Raw genomic sequence first — 6,793 nt, 5'->3', positions numbered from 1 at the left:
TTGTAAGAGAGACGAGGATCCCTTGGGTAGTAAATAGAGGGTGATGAGGGAGTTGTCTGAGATGATAGAAAAATAGAACAAAAAACACAATTCAAAGGGAAGTGTCTTTAACTCATGATTGAGAAAAACTGGTGTGTATATTTCACTGAGGAATAATTGGAGGTTATTAAGGCTCCTTTATTACATGTGACCATGTTCTTTATGGAGGGGAATGCAACTATGAATTGGGTGCTGCAAACATGTTTCCTAAAAACCCAAGTTTGGTGCAAGTGAAGAATTTACCTAATAACAGCCTGAAAGGGCCTCAGAGAACATGACTGCTCTTTGAGCATGATTGGGGACCAAGGGAAGGCTAGAACCCTACCTCAGAGGCTAGGGAAAAAGTATTCTGGGGAATGAGAGTGATCCTGAGAGGATCACACAGATGTGTTTCACTAGACCTCAAAAGACACACCAAAAAATATTGCCAGATCATGATTAAGGTTTCATGGTTTGTAATGAAATAAGAAAACTAAGGAACATATAGTACATTTTTCATAAAGTTAAATAAATTCATTGTAAAGGCCAGTCCTTTATTTTAAGAATATATCCTTCCTATAATTCTCAAGGTAAAATATGCTTTAATATAGTACAATGAACCACAGGAAATTGCCACTATTCAATTGTTTTTGACTTTCAAAACTAGAAGAAACCTGGATTGGAAGCTCAAACCTAACGCTCTCTCCTCGTGGAAAGAACTCCCGCTGGGCCAGACTTCCTCGCAGAGAGGTCTCTTGGGAAGTATGGTAACTTAAATACAGAAGACACCAATTCTGTAGGTGTCCTTCAACTGTGGGGAAAGAGCCCTGAGGGGTCTGAACGTTAACATCCACAAAGTGAAGAGCAAGCACAGCTCATGACAGTTTCATCCATTTTATCCCTTGGTGCAGCAAAGTATCAACCCCCTAATCTATCCTTTGCCCTTCAGTTTCCTTTCTTCGGATTACCACTTGTTTTCCTCTTAAAAGTACCATTTCTAATCCTTCTATATCCCTTTTCTCCTCACCACCCTCTCATCAAATCGTACTACTTTTTATTATGTCTTATTCTGTCCTTTTACCCTGGCTGGTTTGGCTCAGTGGATTGAGCGTCGTCCTGCAAGCTAAGTGTCGCTGGTTCGATCTTCCAGTCAGGGCACATCAGAGAAGGAAAACTCTGACTCCAAAAAACCTCCGCTGCCTTGCGGCATACCTCTTCAGGGGAAAGGCTAAGGGAGTAAACCCCGACAGAAAATCCGGAGCCGGAGTCCCTAAGGCGGTTTGACGTTGTAGTCAACACCGGCAACTCCTGCGGCGCACCTGAAGCCAAGCTGTATTGACTCCGTCTTTCCCTTGGACCCTTCAGCTGCGAAGAGAGGGGGGGTCTGCTGCATGGGCAACAGCAGACCCTCCATATCACCCTGCCCAGGCTCTGTAGCTTCAGCTCCACTGGAGAGGACACTCCAGCGTCATCGCAAGATGTCGATTCAACACGGGAGGAGACAGATACCGTGTCACTCCCGAGTCGGACTGCACAGCCATTCTCGGCGGTGCAGATAGACTCTTAAGAAGCTACACCATCGTCTCTTGAGACGGACGGCTGCTAAAAAAAGTCCATAAAATCCATAAAACTATAAATTGCCACTAGAAAGTGTCTCAACTGGCAGCTTTCTAAATTTTGACTGTTGTAAGATAAAACAAAACAAACTTTAAAAAAAAAAAAAAGGAAGACAGATCCAAATGCTAAAGAGAATGTCACAGACACTGGAAGCTAGATTTATACAAACAAAGGTCTGGCCCTCTTGAGTCTTGTGATACCAAGAGTGCCATAAAGACACAAAGTAAAGGCACTGAGGCTTTCCAATCTCTGCCCCAGCCTGATAGGGAATAGAAATTAGTGATTATTCTCATTCACATTCCTCCAGTGGAAGGATATAGAAGTTGATCTTCCACTGGAGAGCATAGGCAAAATCTACTAGTGACTTGGTAGAAAAGGAGCTCTAGAAACTCAGGGTGGTAGCTCTTGCCAGCAGTAGATATTATTAAAAAGAGCAATTCAATACTCTGGTACCTATAAAAGATGCCTGCCCGATGACAAGAAAAGGGTGTTATTATTGACCCTAACAATCACTGCCAAAGCACACCTGACTAGACCACGGTGGAACGATCGGATTCCCTCAGATGAGGAATTTGAATGTATGGAAGATGAGGTACAGGGTCATGAAGATTGGGGCTGAGGCTGCTATTTTGGAATGGGCAGGATGCAGCTATGTGCAAGTAGAGAAACAGTGAAGCCAACATGCTAAAGTGATGGGAGATCTTCCACCGATGAGAAAGAGATGGAAAGAACAAAACGGAGAAAGTAGATCCTTTGGCTCCAGACTGTATTCCAGTTCCTGGTCCAGTCACTCAAGAAGACCTAGCTGGGTCCCGGGACCCATGAGATACCCCAGTGTGCAGAGTTCCTGCGTTTTGTAAACAAATGACTTCTGCTAAATTGGTCTATTTAGTGGAAGAACAAATTGGTTACTAACCATAACTGGCTGAGAGTAATAGCTACTTGACTATATATTCTTCCTTTTATATATCTTCTCTTTCATATATGGTTTATCCTCTGCTCTTTCTTTCCTCTTAAGTGGCAGGTGTGATAACTCAGAAGTAGACATAATGTCTAATTTGGAAATGTTTCTAACTTTGATGAGATATTAGTAAGTTTTGGCTGCATAACAAAGCACTCCAAGACATAGTATCTGAAAAGAACCATTTTTTACCTCATAATTCTGAATGTGGGCAATTAGACTTACTTCAGTTGGCAGTTCTTCAGGTCTCAGCTAGGTTCACTTAGACATCTGTGGACAGCTGTTGGGTCAGCTGGGGACTGGCGAATCTAGAATAACATCAGCCCAGATGGCTTATCTCTCCTTCAGGTGGTCTCTCATCCTCTGGCAAACTCTGCCCCCATAATTGTTTACTTAGCAGCTGAACAGTGTTCCAGGAGAACAGGTGGATACTTAGGCTCAAAACCCACCCAGAATCGAGCCAACCTAAATTCAAATGCAGAAATAAGGAGTATGGTAGTTATGAGTATTTCTTTCTTATTTTGATTTGAACATTTTATATATATATATATATATATATATATATATATATATATATATGTATATAATATATTTATTTATATTTTTGCTCTCTCCCATCCCCCTACCATCTAATGTAAGATGTGTGGTAGTTGTAAACCTTATATCATAGTATTTAAGTTATAGAACATCAAAGCAGGAGGTTGAATAATCTACAAGAACAATGAATATAACCAAAAGTACAAATTAATATTCACTTTTGGAGAAAAGGTTAGCATATTTTCAGTTGTACACGCTGTAGTTATACAGAAGTATGACTACTAATATATTTATTTTTAAAATAAGTACAGTTTTCAGAGATATATATGGATGTCAAGTTGACAAGGGTAGGCTAGGATGGCTTTGTAATAATGTTAAGTAGCTAGGCTGAACTGTGCTTCCCAAATTCACCTCCCTATATGTTCTTGGTTAAGGTGGGCCATGTTAGAGAGACTGATTTGCATTAGATTTCAAAAGTGAAAGTAAAGCAGTAGCTGTATTGTTTTTAACCTTTAAAAAGTTAGTCAGGTGCATTTGTAGCTTAAGCACATTATCATTTACCTATTGACTCACCTTGTTGGCACAGGGCAGCAGTACCCAGGCCTGCAGCTGTTCCACCTTCTCCTAGATGCTCCTCCAACATCTTCAACTTCTGGGCCATTTGTTCAGCTCTGTGACAAAGAGCACTACTTTATCAAGGTTGCAGGCAGTAAACACTGACACAGGTCCCAGTTCATTCTCGTGGTCCTAGCTCCTCTTCATGAATACTAGCTCATCCTTGCTCTCCCTCACTTTACATCCATCTTCCCTTCCCAGTTGCCTGCTATGCAGACTTCAAATTCTAGCATCAGACATGAGGACAACAGGCTCATAGAGACTATTTAACCAGTGTCCACAGTTGTGTATAAGGTCAAATCTCTGCAAAATTCTACACACACACACACACACTTTATATAGGTCTCTTCCATGGTCCTGGAAGGGTCCCTAACATTGGGTTCTTATGATTGTATGTTTTTGTAAAAACTCTAAAAATAAGTCATTTCAAATGTAGTCAACTTTTAATATTTTTAGCTATTTTAACTATTTTATCTTTCTAAGAGATAATCACCTTTGTGCCTAATTTATATTTCTAACTTTATATTCATTTTCCTAAAGAGCATTTTATAAATAATAGATGTTTCAAAATCTGTGTCCATCTCGGCACTTGAGGTCAGTTCAGAGTTGATGTCCCTGAAAGCAAACATAAAACACTTTTTCAGATACAGGATGAAATAAATGCAAACTGCAAACAAATGAAGAGAGTCAGCAAGTCCTGAATTCTGACCACAAGGCATATAAACATGAAGCGAATTCAGCCACTCAGTCTTTATTGTAGTTTGCATTCAGGAAGCTGTCACTGTAAGACAGAGGGCTGTACTGGGAAATCAGGCTCAGTCTCAGACTACACACCCTGTCAACCAAAAGAGAGATGGAATCGCAGACATGGGAGCTGAGGATAGGAGAGGAAGACTGATTAAGGTTAGAACATTTATCCAATCTCCATAAGCATATTCTTCTGGATCTGGACCCTCCTGAAGAGCAGAAAAATTAATAACACATAGAAATATTCATTGGAATGATTCATTGAGGTGGGAACAACAATATGCCTTATGTAAGGAGAAGAATTTGAGACTTCTGAATAGGCTTCTAATATTAATGTCTCACATAAATGTGACAACAAATTCAAGGCCAGAGAAGAGTTTTGCTCAGAATGATGCCATTGCTGGATTTTTTTCAAGTGAACATTTTGGGAAACACTTTATCACTGAGTATTTGGAAATAAAGTTTAGCTTCTTAACCAAAAACTGTAATAATATGCATTCTACAGTCAGGTATTTTGCTAAGAACAATTTTTTTTTCTTTTCTTCGTGTTTTTAAACTTTTCTTTTTATAACTTTAAACTGAAGAGTTAGAAAAAGAGTTGTTATTTTAAAAGTGGCTGAGTTTCACTTGGGTGGATTAAGAAAGAATTCCGATGAGGGAGAAAAGCTCTTTTCTTTAAGAGCAACACCATACTGAGCACACTGATTAAGGCAAGCAAAGTTTTAAGGGCCCAATCTCCAATACTGGGGTGGGTGGGAATTTGGGGGAACAAAAAGAGAAGTCTCCAAGGTGGTGAAAGCTCAAGTCAATAGAGGAAGCTGGCCAATGAGAAATTCCCCATGACAGGGAATAGCATGAAGTGTCCATGAACAGAGAATTTGAATCATTCCCTGCCCGATGCTACAGCTATCGTGGTGTCCTCTGACTTCTATTAAATGTCCGCAGTGCTTATGTTAATGTCAGACAGCAGCTCCGGGAACTGAGAGCAACGGGAGAAGGTGAGACCGCCAGAGGGGAGAAAGAAAATCAACAGAGACAGGAAACCTGACTACTTACTGAAGAAACAAGAACAAAAGTCACTATAGCTCATGTCACCCAATCCACCCTCTGCTAATTCTCAGCTAGCTTGGGGAGCAGACTTATTTCTCACACTAAGGGGACTCAAGCCACTTTATTAGGAGAGTAAACTAAATGTTAACTCCAGAAGGCCCTAGGATTGGGGAACATCCAGATGGTCAGCATCAGGGTTATATGTGTTACCAAATAATAACCATTGTAACAACTAAATTTGACCACCTACATTTGTCCTATTTTTCCTTCATAAAATACCAGGTCTAAACCATATTTTCTATTCCATTTATTTAGATCTAGAAGTCTTGCTCTAGTACCATTATAAAATATCATTGCACTCAGTAGCTGAAAGCATCATGCAGCAAACACTGCAAGTTCTACTATACAGAGAAAAATCGGACATAAAGGCAGATTGTCCCAAAAAGTAGAGATGTACTAGAACATGACTCTACTTGCCTAGAGGCATTAAAGAAAACTGGCACCCACTAGCACAGTAACTATCTCTAGTGAGAACATTACAAAGTTTTCAAGCAGGGCAGGGATAGATTCATTTCTCAGAGGTCAGGGGGAATACCTGTGCTAGCATGAAAAACTTGTGGAGTTTGGGGGTTCAACATTCTTATTAAACTTATCTAAATTCTCTCAAAAGCTACCATTCCTATTTCAAGTTTCCTCTCTTTTGTAATTAATGCTCTCGTGTTCATATAAGAGACCTGTCAAGGTTGTCAATTCTACCTGCAATGCAGTTTATCAATTTGCAGGATTAGACCTGCATCCGATTTTCAACTATGTCAGCCCTTTAACAAGAGATTAGAGATCCTTGTAGATCAGTCACAGACACTCCCCCAGATTTTCCACCAAGCTTTGAATCGCAAATTTAAAACCTTGAACAATTATTTTCTTTCTGTATGCCTTCCAGTCCAGATAGAAAGAGCCAGCCTACCCTTCTTGCTGTCGCCCACAACTGGGGTGGATATATACCCCAGTTTGTGTGGCACCATCATGTTTCTGTATGTTATCTTGGAATTGCTGACACTCCCTTTCACTTCCAAAAGTGTCCCAGTTTGAACAGTAACTTATGTTTACCCTTCATGTACCAATGGTCTATCACAGTAACTGTTTATACCACCAGTGGGCAATATCAAGGCAACCACAGTGAAAATCTGTTTCATTATGGAATGATGTGGGATATAAGTTTTCCATTCTCTAATGCTCACAGAATTCCCA

This window comes from Furipterus horrens, unplaced genomic scaffold (genome assembly GCF_987537825.1).
Source record: "Furipterus horrens unplaced genomic scaffold, mFurHor1.1.pri manual_scaffold_5, whole genome shotgun sequence".
NCBI classification, from domain to species: Eukaryota; Metazoa; Chordata; class Mammalia; order Chiroptera; family Furipteridae; genus Furipterus; species Furipterus horrens.
The sequence above is the reverse complement of the archived record's forward strand: the minus strand, read 5'-3'. Positions refer to the sequence as shown.